Source organism: Theropithecus gelada, chromosome 20 (assembly GCF_003255815.1).
Source record: "Theropithecus gelada isolate Dixy chromosome 20, Tgel_1.0, whole genome shotgun sequence".
Classification (NCBI taxonomy): domain Eukaryota; kingdom Metazoa; phylum Chordata; class Mammalia; order Primates; family Cercopithecidae; genus Theropithecus; species Theropithecus gelada.
The window spans coordinates 22,915,667-22,933,219 of NC_037688.1; the positions used below are offsets into that span (position 1 = coordinate 22,915,667).

A 17,553-nucleotide genomic window follows, 5' to 3' on the forward strand; every position below is an offset into this window, starting at 1 on the left:
GTCTGGATCTGACACCCAAGCTGGAGTGCAGTGGCACAATCCCAGCTCACTGCAGCCTCAACCTCTCCGGTTCAAGCAATACCTCCCGAGTAGCTGGGAACAACAGGCACATGCTGCCGTTACCAGCTAATTTTGGTATTTTTTGTAGAGATGAGGTTTCATCGTATTGCCCAAGCTGGTCTCGAACTCCTGGGCTCAAGCAATCTGCCTGTCTCAGCCTCCCAAAATGTTGAGATTATAGGCATGAATCATTGCACCCAGCGTATTCAATGTTTACTAAAAGCTCCTTCTGCTCCAACCTTACACCTTATCTGACTCTCAACATTCTATTCAGCTTTTGAGAAGAACTCAAAAGCCAGATATCTCATTCAATAATGCAGCAGATATTGTTCCTCATAACAGTCCCGCAAGGATATGTGGGGAAATGAAAACTTCTGGGTTTCTTAGTTGAAAGCAACAAAAATAGACTTTGGGCAGCACAGTCTTTACAGGAAAACTGGAGAAAGAGGCTCAGAAAACTCCCAGGTACCTAGGAAGGCTGGGCAGTTAGAACCACAGGCCAGACTCTGCCATAGAACGAGAAGAGTGAAGGCACCACGGTTGTCCCCGCTGGACACGGGTGGATATGGGTTATTTTACCACCTCTGTGGCCCCTGGAAATCAGATGCTGTACAGTCACTGCTACACTGACCAGAATGAGTTCTCCATGGCCAATGGTGTGTGTGTGTGTGTGTGTAAGATACTGAATCCAAATTTAAAACACAGGGGATCTGGTGCTGAGTTGGCATTCTAGCTTCCAGGAAAGTTAGGGAATCAACTCTATGACCCTTTAGCCCTCTGGAGTAGAAGGAACTCTCTTCCTCCTATAAAGACTTTTATCGGGTTTATTTCCTAAACATAGGAAGGTGGTTTTGAGGCCACGCAGTCAAACAATTGAACAAGCAAACAAAATGACAAGCATGTGCTAAATGGAATGAGTGATGCATGGAATGTTGTCTTCCATGGTTTTGAATCACTCAAATGGAAAGAGTGTATGTGTGTGTGTGTGTGTGTGTGTGTGTGTGTATATATATGTTTATATACATATATCTCATATAGTTTAACAAGACACTGTCCCTACTCGCATCAGGGTATTTTCATTGCCATTGCTTTGTTCTGTTTCTACAAGGCAAGGCTGGGACTGAAGAAACCAACCCATAGCATGAGACTAGGAGGGATGACAGATATGCTGAATAACAGAGTAAAGATTTAAATTTTAAAATATTTCAGTAGACCTGATCAATGGACCAAACTCAGCAATAGGAAAGGTAACAGCAATAAGAATAACAGCAACTCCATTCCATGAGCTGTTTTAAACAGTTTTATAGATTAATATCATCTAATAACAGAGCTGCTTTAGAAGGCAGATACTGACATTAACCCCAGTGCGATGGGGAAATTGAGAAGCAGATAGAGACTTGCACAGCTGGTTAGTGGCATGGTCACGCCTGGAAGCAGGGAAGCCTGACTCCAGAGCCTGTGCTAACACCACTGAAGGTGACTTATCATGTCTTATGTGCACAGGGACAGGTGGGGAAATGCAGCTTAACAGCAGCACGTAAGGAAAAACAAATAAACAAATAAACTGTGGAGCATAAGTCCTCTGGGTGATGTGGCTGGCAATAAAAGCTAATATAATGTAGCCTCAGGCTGCAATAAAAGAAGTGTGTAGAAGGGAGTTGATAATCTAGAGTCTAGCTGCCTAGATTTCTGGCTTCAGTACTTTCCTCTGAGAAAATCTAGAGACAAAAAAAAAAAAAAATGGGGAGTTCAATCTGGAGATTTTAAGACTGGGGAGAGGGCATCCTGGAAGACAACTTAAAAAATGAATAATTGCAGCAGGGCGCTGTGGCCCATGCCTGTAATCCCAGCACTTTGGGAGGCCAAGACGGGTGGATCATGAGGTCAGGGGTTCGAGACCAGCCTGACCAACATGGTGAAACGCCCTCTCTACTAAAAATACAAAAATTAGCCGGGTGTGGTGGCATACTCCTGTAATCCCAGCTACTCAGGAGGCCAAGGCAGGAGAATCGCTTGAACCCGGGAGGTGGAGGTTGCAATGAGCCAAGATCGCACCACTGCACTCCAGCCTGGGCGACAGAGGGAGACTCCATCTCAAAAAAAAAAAAAAAAGAAAAGATTAATTGCAATGTGGAGGAAGAATTACATCAAGAATTACATCTATCCTGCATAGCATCATAGGCTACATCCAAGAACATAACCTTTGGGGAGACAGTTTGCCTCAACTGAAGGAAGCATTTCCAAGAGTGAAGGTTCCCAATGTCTCAGTGGTTTGCGTAAGTGGGTAATGAGTTCCATATCACTAGCAATGCTACAACTACCACCAGGACACGGTAGCAATGATTCAAGGACCTGATGGCAGAGTTTGTTGGTCTAGGTGGCCTCTGTAGTCTCTCCCTATCATGTAGGAGTAGAATTCTGTTATTTCTTCCACAAACCACCCTTGATCACCAAACTGGATGTGACTTGTCCTTCCTGTGGCCCAATTTAATGCTTCCTTTGGGGTCCTTACAGTATGAAGCCTTGAGTTTTATTCAACAACCCTAGTATTCTCTGTGCTGTTAATATTGTCAGCTCTCTGAAGGGAAGCCCTTGTGATTTGACCACTTCTGTGTGCCCAACCCAGGACCTTTCATTACTTTAATGACAAAGAAATGGGTTTAAAATGAATTTCAAACCAAACCCTGCCAAAGTGTCCTCTATAGGCTTGGCAGTGGCAAGGTAAGGACATCATTCTTACTCTGTTCTTTACAGAACCTTGGAAGGGAGTTAGTAATAGCAGGTGACTATAAAGTAGGACAGAACTTAAGGCCAGGGCCAAGTGTTGCATTTTGCAACGTATTATCAAACAGCATATGAAATAACACTAGACTGACCACGAACTTCCAAATAAGAGATTCATGTAAAACTTTTAACCTAACTGCCCACGGACATCAGAGGGTGCAGCTTTACATAAACAAATGAGCTAATGATATGTTTACAAAGAAATCAGACCACAGGTACAACTATTTAAATAATCAATTAAACAATGACTTTTGGCCAGGCACGCTGGCTCCTGCCTGTAATCCCAGCACTTTGGGAGAGCGAGGCGGGCGGATCACAAGGTCAGGATTTCGAGACAAGCTTGACCAACATACTGAAACCCCATCTCTACTAAAAATACAAAAATCAGCCGGGGTGGTGGCACGTGCCTAGTCTTAGCCACTCCAGAATCTGAGGCAGAGGAGTGGCTTGAACCCGGGAGGCAGAGGTCACAGTGAGCCGTGACCTTGCCATTGCACTCCAGCCTGAGCAACAGAGCAAGATTCCGTCTCAAAAATAAAGAAGAAGAAGAAGAAGAAGAAAAAGAGATTGGGTTAAGAGCCTCAAGAGCACAGTTCTGTTCCATTAGACTCTAAATTACTGTGGGATCCTGGGCAAGTCCTGGTTCCTCTCTGGGTTCCTGAACCCTCATCTCTAAATGAAGGTTGACTGGAATAGCTGATGATTCAGTTAGTGACTTCATACATCTGATTCCTGAGAATTCTACTTGGTAAAATGGAGTCCTCAGCCCTCCTTAGAGAAAGTAGTGGATTCAGTGGTTCGAAGTGGTTAGACTGTCTGCTATAGGGAACCTGATTTAAGATGCCATGTGGTAAAGCGGGCAATGACAACATGGAGTGGAAGCAGATGGGAGTGATGAGGATGGTGACAGGTCTGGAAACCGTATCTCATCAGATTAGCTGACACTCTGAATGGTGGGAGCAGCCTGATATGGTGACTAAGCTTCAGCATCTGACGCTTGGGTTACACTCCCAGCTTTGTCAATTACCAGCTGTGGAATGCTAGAATACGTGATTTTCACTGCACCCCCTCTGGCCGCCCCCCATAAGATGCTGGCAACAGTCTTAAGTAGCTCATGAGGGCATTGTGAGTAAATCTCATATTATATAGAATGTTCTTAGTACAGTGCCTGAAACTAACAAAGTGTTCAATAAATGCAGGGTTTTAACTATTATCCAATACCAGGTACCAAATAATTGCAGAGCCTTCAGGAAAAGGAAAAAGTGAAGTGGGGGTCAAAATATAACTATTGAGAGAAAGTTACCAAAAAAGTTATTTCAGCTCCTTCTTCATTAAAATGGAGTGCTTTTAATGACTAGAGTTAATGAATCACCTGTTCACTCCTGGGTTCCCTGAGAGGTAGTTAGCAGGCAGTCATCAGGACATTTAAGAAGCTGTAGGATTATTGGGAAAACAAAAAACCTGCTGATAAGGGAGTTGGATCAGAGGATCTCAGAAGTTCCCATTATGGGTAAAATTTGAGATTTTGTAGGAGCTGAGCGTTGAGCAGTCAGATCAGCTCTTGTGTCCTTCTCCAGAGAGTGAAGGAGGCCCAGGCTTGAGATATGCACCAAACATAGTGGAAAACTCCTGAGCATTTAGAGTCACAGCAGGTTTGGGAAGCCAGCTTTCCTTCTCCCCAGACTCATGAGCTTAGACAAGTGTCTTAAATTCCCTCTGAGAATCATTTTCCTATTTGTAAATGGAGATGAGAGTACCTTCCTCTCAGGGTGGTTGTACAGAATAAATGAGGTACCTGGTAGAGCGCCCAGCACACAGTAGGATCTCACAAAGTTGTCTCTCTCTCCTTCCTTTTCCCGGGCAAATACAGACAGATATTCCCTTTCATTGCAAGGTGCAGGCAGAAGGGAATGCCAGCCTGGGGCAAGAACAGATGACACCGGCGAGCCGCAGATGGGAAACGGCAGGACAACCTGGAAGGTCCCGGAGCCTTGGAAAGCCCAGCCTGGCTGTGATCTTGGGTGAGAAACAGTTGGAAAACCAATCAGGGCTGAGAGAGGGTGAGGACTCCGTTGTTTTTAGCATGATTCCAAATCACTGTGCTTTTGCCTGGGCCTGCAAAAGACAGAAACCCACAAGGCAGGACCAGGACTTTTTCAGCCACCGTCTATTTATGAGTTAAAACTGTCACTGCTCAAAACCCTTACAATCCCAAAATACATTTACCTGAAAAACAAACAGGAATACTCTTGAAATGGAGACGATTTATCAAGAGACTAATTATCTTTTGAGCTCGTCTGGAATAGTAATGAGCCCCTTTTAAATGAAAGCAAACCTGTGATGAATATCTCAATATGGCGTGCTTAGCAAACTTTCCCAGTAAGGTATTACTGCAGGGTAACTTACCACAGCAACCCATATGCAAAATGAACTGAGGGAAAAAATGCAAAGGTAGGAAGGAGGCAGGCAGTGTTCAAAAGCAGTAATTAGCTCTCAAATCACAAATCCCGACTGCCTCTTGACTCTTTTAAGTGGAAGAGGGATGGATCACTTAAATTTACGAAATCATTCAAAAAAGGCAGGCACTAAGAAACAATTCATTGCTAATTGGGAGAGGCCTCAATCTAAAACAAATGTTCCATGCAAGATTTCTGGCCTTATAATGATAAGAAACAACTGCTACCTGTTCTCATTAGTCTGTAAAACTGAATCCCAAGTCTGTTTCAGACAGGGCAAGCAACCCCAGGACATACTGAAGGCTCATTGTGAGCTAGGCCTGGTACTAAACTCTCATTTTATCTTTACAAGAATCTTAGGATGTAGATATTATTACTAAGTCTATCGTTACCGTGAAGACACCTAAGTCTTGGGGAGCTAATCTAGCTTATTCTCGGTCACATACTTTGTAAGTAATGGAGGCAAAACTCCTCCCTCACAAAATATAAGACTACACCAAAAAACCTCAGTAATCAACATAAGTAATACTTTAATGCAGTATTTTAAAATTCAAGATTAGTTAGCCGGGTACAGTGGCTTACACCTGTAATCCCAGCACTTTGGGAGGCCAAGGCAGGAAGATTGCTTGAAGCCAGGAGTTTGCGACCAGCCATGAGCTGCAATCATAACACCGCACTCCAGAGCGAGACTCTGTCTCTAAAAATGTAAATAAATAATGAAGATTAGTGGGAAAAAAATCTATGATGAGCAAAAGTCAAAATTTTCAATCAAGACAGAATCCAGCCATGCACTTACTTGACCTCACTCTCTTCACCCTCATCCTGGCCCTGCTGCTGCGCACTATTGCTTCCAAGATTGAATAACCGGTCCAAGCCTCTAGCATGATGAAAACTGAACTTTCCAGAATGAGTTTATGGGTAAAACATTCCAGAGTTCCAAGGCAGGGTAGGTATGCAGCAATTTGAGCTACTATGCTTATCCTCGCTTCCTCCACCCTTGCTCTTTTTGAGAATAACAAAGATGCATTGATAGCAGGGGCTCTACCCTAAATTCTCACTGTTTGCTCTCACTGATGGAGCCTAATGGAGACTGAAATGAGATCTCTACGTGTCTTAAACTAAGATCAGGGAGGAGCCTCCCCTACCATGCTGGTTGCCATGTGAGGTGATCATCACAGTGAGGACAAAGCCGGGCTCCAGGCCATTTTCTTCAAGAGAGCTGAATGTGAAGAGCTAACTTTGATTTGTGAAAATCATTTCAGTGCAGAAGACCATGTCAGGAGGATTTCTGGCAAATAAAGGGTGTGGAGTTTAGGAATCGAAGGCTTTATTTCACCTGCAGCAACCAGGACATTTTGAGACGAAACCCCTGCTCATTCACAAATACTGTTTGAGGGACACTTGGTGCTAGAAAACATAAAATAAGACCTTGGCTACTGTTTACTGCAGTCCTTAAAGCTGTTTATATCAGTTTCCTAGATTCAGCTCTTCAAGTGGCTTAAATGAGGGGCGGGGGAGAGAGAGAGAGAGAGAGAGAGAAAGAGAGAGAGAGAGGAGAAATTGGCCTCCATGAGAAATAGCATCATTAGTCTCCCTCATACTTTTGAGTTTCTTCCTCCTTTCCCTCTCTTCTCTCTCACATTCCTCTCACCTAATTTCCTGATGTACCAGATTTTCTGACTGAGCAGAAACCTCGACCACACAGACAGTGAGAGAAATGCTTTGTCTCAGTCAGAATCCCTGAACTCTGCAACTGTCCCATGACTAATTAAACCAAACAACAATGAAATTTTGCCTCCAGTTCTAACAATGTGCATTATTCACAAGAGCTTAGAATTTAAAATTGTCCTTTTTTAAGTTAAATAAACTGTCCAGTGATAAGTGAACATCGGTTTACAAAACACTTTGTCTTACTTTCCACTGAGTTATGTAATACTCCCTCCCATAATCCATTTGCATTGATTCCTTCTTCATCAACTGTCTATGCATTCCAACACAGCTCAGAGCTGCAAAGAACTCCACTGCTGAATCACCAGGGAGGCAAACTGTACTCACTTAAGACAAAAAACACAATTAAGTATCCACTTAAAACAGTACTTATTTTTTTAATAGAGTTTTCCTCTTAATCATAATATAGCATTAGTTTCTTTTTGCATTCTCCTCCTCCTGAACTTTCATGACACATCAAACAGGAGCAAATATAAATCTGTGTAGCCTGAAATACACAATTTAATCATAAGTCATAATTTCCATATCACTGAGGAGAAAAAAAAAATCAAATGATTATACTCCAGTGCACGAGGAACAATCTTGAATTAAATTTTACTCTCTGCTAAAGTTAGGTTTTCACAGCAGTATCAAGAATGGTTTAAAGGAAATAGGAAAACATTTACTGCTATATTAAAACTCCATGCCCCTAAGTGTTTACCGAAGATCAAACTGCTATTCCTTTTTGCAAATGAGAAGTGTCTTGCAGACATCGTCAAAACCTCATGTGAGAACGGGCAATGGTGTCACAGTAGTCTCACTGATATTTTTCTTCTTTATCCATCCCCTTCCACTTGGAGTCAGAAATGATGCTCTTTTTGCCAGAAAAAAATCCAGAAAATCCTCCCAGATCACTGTCTCAGTGAGAACTGACCTTGTTTATCCTGCAGCCCAGCCCCCACCCTGGCTGCTGCTCAATGTCAAGTTACAAGATTTCCCAACTTTCTAGTAAACTCCAAAGTGGGAAGTAGAGGCTGAAGGTAACAGGATCCACCCACTAGAAAGATGCTAATCCTGACAAACTGCTCGAGCAGTAGCTTGAACCACAGCTAGATTGAATTCGGTCTCTCCTGAGAGGGCCAGACAAGGCTGGTAAGTAACAAAACCGCTTTTCATGATGCCCTCAAAAGCAGATGGGCTCCATGCAGAAAGTTGGAGAAGGGTGCCATTGCCCTCTAGTGGCCAGAAGTGCAATCTTCCGCGAAGGAGTCCATTTCCAGAGATGTACAAGGCTCTCAATGTCAGGGTAAAATTATAGCAGAAACATGTCTAATTATGCTCCTCGAGTGTTTTCTTTAGTCCTTCCTGCTCATAGGGGAGGCTGCGGATGGCTATCACAGGAATCCTGATGGAACAGCTCATTCTTAACTCCTACTGGTGCACCAGGATGTGTCCAATTTTCTCCAGCTTTCTTTTTCTTTTTCTTTAGCAGACCTGTTGATGTTTTTCCCCTAATCAATTAAATCACAAATTCATATAGACCAACTATTTTTATATATTTCAGAGTTAATAACTTTAAATTAAAAAGGCTGAAAACTCACAATTCTTGGTAAGTGCAGAATAGGGATTCTTGACAAATTAGGTAACTTTTTATGAAACAGCAGCCAATTCCATAAGGGAGAAAATCATCCCAAACACATTTCAGTCCCTTAAATCATGGACTAGTGAATTTACACAGTGCTCAAATTTTCTAGGAAAAAAACTTGGAAGTTCACAGTCATTCTTCAAATTTGACAATTCAAGAAAAAAAGTTTGATACCTGCTTTCAAACTTTCTATATTCCACTGTTTTATTATTATTGAATGATTAAGTATGCCTGTGATCAAAGTGAAAATATCAATATTGACAGTAAATTCCAATGAAATTGTTATGTTTCTCGAACATCTACCCACATAAATGTATTAAGAATGAAGGAAGACTAAAATCAGATTCGAAGATCTTGTTTAGATGGTTCTGAAAAACAGATCTGAATATAACAGATCAACGTTTACCAACTTCATAAGTTACCACTTCATAAGTCACAGGAATTCACAGGCAAGGTTCCAGGACACGCTATGCTCCTGGGAGCGCGGTACTGGCATTGTAAATCAGACCACGAGGTCAATGTCATGGCGTTTCCCATACGAGGGTCCCCACACCAGAATCTTTACAAAGCAGCCATGTAATTCTATTCAAAGGGGAAGAAAAACCATGAATTATGAAGACAACTGCATTAAAAGAGCATGAAATTGATCCTTATTCCCCCAAATCACGGCGTGGCTCTCCAAGTCTGTCCCCTGCCCCCTCCTCCCACAAATACCCAAACATGCACATCCACAACCACCACTCTACAGAGGAAACATGAGTTCTAAGACATAAAAAAATTGCACCGTAACTATTTTTTTTTATTTTCAAATTAACAAAAGATTGCATCTTAATTGAAAATAGAATTTAGGTTTCTAGTAATTTTGCTGTCTGGTGTTCTGATAAGAACGCTGAACGTAATGAAAGTTCTGAAGTGCTATCAAGATGGTCCACTGCTTCAGTGAGAACTATTTTAAAAGCTTATTTTCCTAGGAAGCAATAAGCAGCCATTTGAATAAATCTACATGTCTGGGCCTCGCCAGATTATCCAGTCTCAATCCGTCCAAGGCTTGCCTTCATTCCCCCTTTCCCTGGGCTGAGGAAGGTGGTTTGTTCTTTCAAACAACATCATAAAATGCCCAGTTTATGCAGACTCTGAAGTAACAACTAAAATGATAGTAATAATTTTTATTAATAATAGTGCATGCCTGCAAGACATTTTAATGTCTTAATTTACAGTGTCTCAAAAGTAAGATGTAAAGATAATTCTTACTCAAGCAAAGATGCCTTTCCCTGGTCTCTACTGAAAAGCACTCACATTCCTTTTGTACTAGGCTGGATTTCAGTTTTACATACAGGTTCGAATTCCAGAGCCCACTGGCCAACTGCAAAACTTGAAATCAGAGATTGCATTTAAGGAACTTTAGTGGCTGGAGCCTCAGAGTGCCTCTCGTATTGGCCACAACTCTGTCCCTTGTTTTGTAACTTTTTTTCCTTTGTCCTATTGGAAGAAGACTAGGCTCCCTGAAGCTAGGGTTGGGCAGTTAATATTTCTGCTCTGGTGTCTGCACCTACGTATTTGTAGGAAAAACAATTCCAGGATTAACAAAAAGAAGGTCAGTCCCTTCTCTTCTCCTCTGCCAACATATTAGGCTCTAGCGCTCAGAGCCCAGCCTGGCAAATGTGCTGATGCGATGCTAAAGGATCCTCGCTCCTGAGAACACATCTGCATCCCCATCCCCAGGAAATCCAGACACCCCGCAAAACCATCGATGTCTGCTGCAAGCCCAAGTGATAAGGAAATTGATCCGTCCTCTCGCCAGATTAATTATGGTAGCTTCCCTGTGATTAAAACGAAAACTTACTGCCTCATATTAAACCGAAAGCCATGATTAGAAGAAGAAAATAATAAAAGATTTCAGAGCGATCGTAGCAAGATTTTTTGGGGGGAGACGAAGCGAAGACTTTAGTGAAATCTATACCCTCATACAGCAGGGTTTCAAGAACAATCCCCCACTCCCATCCCTTAGGGATGACCGGTCGTCATGCAGGGATGGTATTAAATAATTAAAAGATGCAATTTCTTAATAGCAGTGTGATGGCCCATGAAATTCCTACTGCATTATCAGCAAAAGCAACAGGGCATCTCCTAGCACCTAGAAAACCTTTCACCCGGGAGAGGCAGGCGCGGGGAGCCCCCTGCGAAAGTAGGCCCTCGGCAAAAAACGGACAAGGAGGCCGGACCCGCAAGCCTCCCCCGACCCCACTTTCTCTGGGGACTCCGCTTCACAGCGTGAGGCGGGCCCTCCTACAGTTCCTCCGTGTTGGTGGGGGGCGGGGGTGGCGGGTGCGGAGAAGGGAGCTCTCCTTGCCGCCCTCCCCATCCGGCCGGCTTCTCAGTGCTTCCCACCTCCCGGCTAGCGTTCCGGGGGCAGAGCGCAGGGAGGGAGGCCGTGCGTGCCGGGAGCTGGAGAGGCTTGGCGCGCTCCGAGAGGCGGCGCAGGTTTCGGGAAGGTTTGGTTCTCAAAGTTAACGTTGACCCCGGCAGCTTTCGCCAATCCCAAGCCAGAGGCGAACCCGAGTCTGGGCCGCTCCTGGACCTACCCCTGAGCTGGTGGGAGCTTACAAACGGGCGCCGGAGCTTCCACAGAGACTCGGGCTGGAGGGCTGTAGCGCACGGCAGCTGCCTACCCCAGAATCGCAGTCGGCGGCCCCAAACCCACGCTATTAAAGTGTGGGCAATCGCCTTCCGGAGCTAGGGTCCTTCCGTTTTCCCGGGCTTCCCCGGCAGTCTCTACTGGAGGGACTGAGTCCCGGGGACCTTGAGGCAGGGATCCGGGAGGATGGAGTAAGAACCCCGCAGAGCGCGGTCATGTCGCCGCTTTGGGGAAGCGGCGCAGGGCTGACGGGCACCGCGCCGTGGGCGACTTTCCCCAGAGACATGACCGGGGGCAGTCGGCGTGTCCGGAGCTCTGCTCTGCAGCTTCTTGCCCCAGCCAGGTACAAACCCCCTCTGCCGCGGCCTCGGCGCAGACCCCAGAGGAGGCCGGAGCCCGGGACAGTCGTGGAGCGCACATCTGGAGCCCCCGTCCCCTGCATTGCCCGCGCCCACAGCTGGCTCCCTTCTCCCTTTCTGATTTTTAAACAAATCTCTCCCTCCCTTTTGCTTTGCATCAGTGAAACCTTTTCGACTCGGATACCACCGTCTCCCCCACCACCCCGCCCCGCCAAGACATTCTCTTCCTGAGAAAATCCTGCCCCCCACTCCAAGAAGCCCCAACCAGGCGAGAGGAAGGGACTGGCGGCGCGCCTCACCTGGGGCCCTAGCGGGTGGACGCAACCTCCGGGCCGCCCGTCCCTGGCGCAGGGCAAGCGCTGCGGTGTTAGCCCCGGCCCCAGTCCCGGTCCCATTCACAAGTCAGCGGCGGCTGCGAGCGGCCCCCGCGGCATCTGCTCCTCGGCCCGCGACGCTCCCCTCTGCTGGCGGCGGCCGCGGAATGAGCCGCCGAGCGCGCTAGTGGCAGGAATGAGAAACCGGGGGGAGGTGGCGGGCGGGCGGGCGGGGGGTGGGGGGGGGCGGGAGGAGGGAGGCTGCCGCTGGGAGGGAAGGAAAGGGCGGGGGCTGAGAGAAGCAGAGGCTGCGAGACGCAGCGAGATGGGCCTCGCAGAGGCTGCGGGGGCCGACCCCGTCCGCGCCCCTCCCCCCAGGGGCCCACAGATGCCAACCCCTGGATTCGTGGCCGCCCCTCCCGCCCCGAGGCGCGGTGCTCCGACTCCCTCAGGGCTCAGATGGAGTCTGGAGCGACTGAAGTTGGGCTCCAGGGACGCACAGCCAATCAGGGAGGGCGGCGGAGGGAAGCTGGAGAGGGGTTGGGAGCCCCCATTTTCCTCCTTCCCCCAAATCCGCTCCAGCTGGCCAGGCTAGGCTCTTGCCTGGCGGGCCGGGATGGTGGTTGGGGGAAGGTATCGTCCAAGTGAGGGAAGCAATCGGGAATTCGGGAGCGTGTTCTATTCTTTCTCACTCCACCACCCCACCTTCCAAAAATCCCTCAACGTTGGCGGCTCCAGCTCAGCCCCCAGCCCCCAGCCCCCTCAATCTCCCATCCCTTGCAAACTCTTCTGGTGGCTTTGGTGGTGAAGTCGGGCGGGGAAGGAGACTTAGGACTTGGGAAGAGCCCAGTCTGCGTTCTCTCTCAGTTCTCCTCTCCTTCAGTGCCCCCCACGCAACGCCTCAGAGAGGGGTGCGCGGGGAGCGCTTCGCGGGGGTCGGCCTCGCTCCACCCTTTCGAAGGGTACCTTGTCCCCTACCCCAGCCAGGTATCAGTGGCCCCCGCCGGTAGTGTCACTTGTTGCCACCCCCTCTCTGCAGACCCGCCAGGGCCCGGTGGAGTGAGCGTTTCTGCGGGAGGGAGGGCCTAATGGGGCGCAGCGCCGGAGTCCTGGCTCCTTCCTCCCGTGTTCCCCTCACTGAGGACTCGCTACCAGGAGGGAGCCCCGGGCCTGCTTCCTGCCCTCCCTCCCCGAGTCGCCGGGAGAAAGGGCTGGCAGGGTCAGGGCTTAAGAATCACGACAGGGACTGGGCGGGGCGCTCGTGGTACCGGGAAGGCGTGGGGACCCGCACACCCAGCAGGAAACAACCGTGTCTGTGTGGGGACCCCTGGCTTGAACAAGTTTGCAGGGTGGGAGGAGGAGGCAAGAGAGGAGGCGGAGGAAGGTGGAGACGCCAGTGGGTGAAGGCTAAAAAGGAACAACCTGGGGGGACGGGGATGTGGTTGGGAAAGGAGAAGAAGAAGAGATGGACCCGCGAAAAAGACAGGGAAGGAGGCTGCGGAGGCAAAGCTGGGCGCCACAGCCAAGCAGTTGGAAAGGGCTAGAAGGGAGGAGACGGCCCAGGAGTTAACGGAAAAAGAGGCCGAAAACGGAAGAGAAAGCTTGGGATCCTGAGCGCATGGGGAAGGAACCCCAATGCGGGGCGAAGGCGGGGACGGCCGAACCCCGCCCTCCAGCTCCTGGTCACCAGCCCGCGGGTCCCCGAGCGCCCGCAGCCTCCCGGGTTTCCACGCGGCTTGGGGAGACGCCCGCGGGGGCGGGTGCCGGCGAGGCTGCCCCGGGATCTACCCTCCTCGGCCCGCCCGCCCGCGTTCTTCTTGGCGACTCCAGGATCCGGGTGGCGCTGCGTGCCTGCCCCCAGTTCGCGTCCTGCGCGGAGAGGATGCCTCTGACACCCTCTGTGTGGACGGGGCCTTTAAACTGCTCGTTCCTCCTCTGCGGGGTAAGAGCTGTAAGTTTCCAGCTGCCCAGTTCCCTCATTCCTCAGCCTTCCCCCTACCATAGGTGTCCAAGGTGATAGCCCCCTGGGTCCCCAGTAACTCCCCAACTTTGCACCACATTCTCTGCGCAAGGGACGCGCGAGGCCACTGACGCCGAGTGCTTTCCTGTAGAGCGCCAGTGAGCGAATCCTGGTGCCTGCCACTACCTCCTCCCGCTGTGGATCCCTGGCCCTGAACCTTTTCAGAGCTCTACCCGGCTTCCTCGGTCTGCCTTGTTGGCCTTTGCTGTAACCCCTAAAACTTTGGGTACTTCCCAAGTCACCGCCGAAAGTCCCCACTCTAATGAGGCATGATGATGGTAATGGGATGCTCTGGTGGCGCCATTTCAGCTTATAAATGAAGTTACTTACACAGGAGAGGAGGGAAAAGGGGTCCGGCTTTCCCTCAGAGATACTCGAGTTTTGCTCTTGTTTGGCTACAAACTATTGCCTGGATTTTCTCAACCTTTCCACGTGGTCCTAGAGGGAGTGTGAAGCCACGGTCAATCTGATTATACATATATTATACAAAGATGCCCAGGATCTGTGATGATTAGGACATCTCTTGATCCATGAAGCAAGTTTCATAAACTCCCTTTTGGAAGCGTGTCCAAAGATGAACCTGGCCACATGTCAGCTGACATTAGCTGGACTTTGACCTCTCCCCTCTGTTCAGAATTTATCGAATCACAGCAGCTGTTTTTATAGACCATCCCTTTAGTAATGGGTGCATCAGCGGATTTTTAAAAGTAAGTTAAAAATTGCTTGATAAGTTTCCACTGACACTACACACCTGAATCAGATAGAACCTGGTGTATAGGAGCAGTCAATAATCCTTTGCACAACCCAGCAAGTCTATGCCTAGGATTCTACTCAGGAGAAAAGGAAACATGTCTACACTAAAACACACACCAGAATGTTCATAGCAGCATTATTTATAATAGCCCAAATCTGGAAACAATACAAATACCCATCAACTGGTGAGCAGATAAACAAAACAGGGTGTATCCATACCATGGAATATTGTTCAGCAATAAAAGGAGAAGAAATACTGATTTTGTTACATCATGAATGAACTTCAGAAACATATGCTAAAAGCCAAATGAAAAACAACATATTGTATGATTTTCATTTAAAATGGCCATTTATATGAAATGAAAAGGCAAATTTATAGAAACAGAAAGCAGTGGTTGCCTGGGGCTAAGGATTTGAACAGGAATTGACTGCAAATAGGACTTGAGGGAATTCTGTTGGGCAATCAAAATGCTCTAAAACTAGATAGTTGTGATGATTGCACAAATCCATACATTTACTAAAATCACTGAATTGTAACCAAGAAAGAAAAAAAATCCTTTCATATCTTTATTCCCAGAATATCTGTGACCTGCAGCTAATCCGCAAGGGGAAACTTGGCAAAGCAGTTTCAGAGAAAAATATGTTAAAAAATATTTCTAGTTCTTATGGAAAGATAACCATATTTCTATTCAGCAAGTTCTATTTTAGCTGCTGCTTTGGAGAACCTTATAAGTTTTAAAGAAAGTTAATTCCCCCCTTTCACTCTTCTAAGTGATTAATTCCTGGGAGCTAGAGTTAGGCATTCCAGTTCGTGACATTTTAAACACACCTACTCATAGACGCAGTACAAAGTGCACATTTCAGAGGGGATTCTTTTTTTTTTTATGACTATGTTAGGATCTGTCTTAGAAATCCTTATCAAGCACTTGGGTGGAGTATTGCATGATTACAGTTTAGATTTTAAAAAGGAAAAGAACAGGAAAAAAAAAAAAAAAAAAAAAAAACAGAACCCACTGACAGCTTAAATTGAAAGATTCAGTTCAGCCAGCCAGCCAAAAGTTTGGGTGTTTATCTTAACTTGCCTCACCTTTCCTTCACCTTGTTCTTCTTCAAGGGAGGAAGCCAGCCTTCAAGGGTTGCTCTGGAGTCAGGATTAAACAGCCCCTTCTGCTTCCTGTGTGTTCCAATCCAGACAGATATGAGGCCCAAATGGGCCTTTTCTTGTCTTTGTCCTTGACTGCACAAAGCTGTTAATTTCCTGTCGGTTCCCTCATCAAAGGTACCAGGCTGTCATTCCTTTGATGCGCCTCTCCTCAGACTCTGAAGATAGCCAGACCCTGCTGAGTCAGTTCCTTGTTTAGACTTAGAAGTTCCAGACTCCCCAGGTCTTCTCAAAGCTTCCTGCTCTAGAGGCATCCTTTGGTAAATGGTGTAAAGAGTGATGCAAGATCCAAGTGGGGCGTTAGTTTCATCACATTGCAGTGGGCTCCAACCACACCTTCCCCAAACAGAGGGAGGAAGTTGAGAAAGATGGACTGGGAATACCATTTCTGAATCAGACACTTCAGGAGGATAATCCCACTGTTGGATCTGTAGAGCAAGGTGGGAGGACCACAGGCCTTTGATCTGTGTCTGATTCCTGGCTCTGCCACCCGTTGGTGCCATAACTTTGGCTAAAGACTTTATCTCCTTGAGATGTGCTTTCCAAATCTATACAATGGGCATTACTATCTGTGCCTAGATTGTGGTGGGGATTCAACATGCCCACATACCTAGAGCAAAAAGCACTAAGCTTGGAGCATAGGCTCAGTAAGTGAAAGTTATTACTTACTATTATTAATTATGAGGACTGATTATTATCACATTTTAAATGACCTGAGCAAGAACGAGACATGCTACAATTGTGAATTATAATAATTATAGAGATTAATTTTATCTTAAATGGAACTCGTTATACGACTGGCCAAGAATGTTATGGCAGTTCAAAATTTCTGACACTGTAAATTGTCTAAATAAGGCTTGTTTGAGGTCACATAGAATGAGATGTGCCAGCCTTAGGAGCTGAGGCTCTGAGTTCATGTCCTAGATCTGCCACAAATTCATTGATTCACCTTGGGAAAGTCATTTCTTTTCTCTGAGCCTCAGTTTCCCTAACTGTAAATAAGAACTTACCTGAAATGAGCTCTGAAGAAGGTTTTTCCAGAGTTTAAATCCTGGACATATTAAGTCCTACTTATCATTTCATGTATTGAGACATCACATTGTACCCTATAAATATGTCCAATTGCTGTGTATTGTTTTGAAAAAATCAGTAACATCTCAGAGACGCAATTTCCCTTTCCAACACTAGGAGCAATCAGCCAATCATCTCAGGCTAAGGCCTGACTCCAGGCAGCCCCTGTCTCTCAAATATACCCTTTTCAACTCTATCAATAACATTTGTCTTTCTCCCTCACTTAAAGTTTAAGTTCCCCAAGGGCAGGGGTGATACTTTTCTAGTTTATTTATGCATCCCTAACATCTAGCATGATGCCTAACATGACATCAAACATAGACATACAATATGCATTTTTGAATGATATATTTGGGTGAACTAAAGCCAATATATTGAATAATACTATGTTGTGAATGATCCCAGCACTCCTCACTTAGAAGAGCATGCATTTACTATCATAGATCTGTGATTTAGCTAGGGTTGCCTGATCTAAACTAGGCTGAGCTGGGGCAAGTCAGCTTGGTTTTCTGCATTTCTCATCCTCCACCTGGGACTCTCCTGGACATATTCTCATGGTGATCAAAACTGCACAAGAGGTGAAGCAG

General features: G+C 46.5%; 1 protein-coding gene across 3 annotated transcripts in view; it reads right to left on the reverse strand.

Moving 5' to 3' along the window:
• CDH11 (cadherin 11) overlaps positions 1-12,566 on the reverse strand; it is a 174,940-nt gene extending 162,374 nt beyond the window's left edge. For all 3 annotated transcript variants that reach the window (XM_025370023.1, XM_025370020.1, XM_025370021.1), the window contains exon 1: positions 11,946-12,566. The gene's annotated coding sequence lies outside the window, so the exon portion shown is untranslated. The remainder of the gene's footprint in view (positions 1-11,945) is intronic.
• Between the last annotated feature and the right edge of the window lie 4,987 nt (positions 12,567-17,553).